Genomic DNA, 281 nt, shown 5'->3' with positions numbered 1-281 from the left:
CTCCTACCACTTTATAATCCAAGCGTGTGAGTGTCTCCACCACCACCCCTGCTCCCGGGCTCGCAGGTGCTACCTTTTACCGGAATTGTCTTCCCTGGTTGGGTGCAGACCCTTGGTGGAAACTCCTGCCCGTCACGACACCCGAGGGCTCTGCCACCCTCCTGAGCCAAGCGAAGCACGACTCCAGTCCCGTGGGTCTGTCTCGCAGGGCTTTGCAACGCGCCAAGGGCTGCCTGACGTCTCCTGCAGGCAGGAGCCCCGCGGACGGCCCTGCCGCCGCC

The sequence above is a fragment of the Phaethon lepturus genome, unplaced genomic scaffold, assembly GCF_000687285.1.
Source record: "Phaethon lepturus isolate BGI_N335 unplaced genomic scaffold, ASM68728v1 scaffold30367, whole genome shotgun sequence".
In the NCBI taxonomy this organism is placed as follows: Eukaryota; Metazoa; Chordata; class Aves; order Phaethontiformes; family Phaethontidae; genus Phaethon; species Phaethon lepturus.
Note: the sequence above shows the minus strand (reverse complement) of the source record.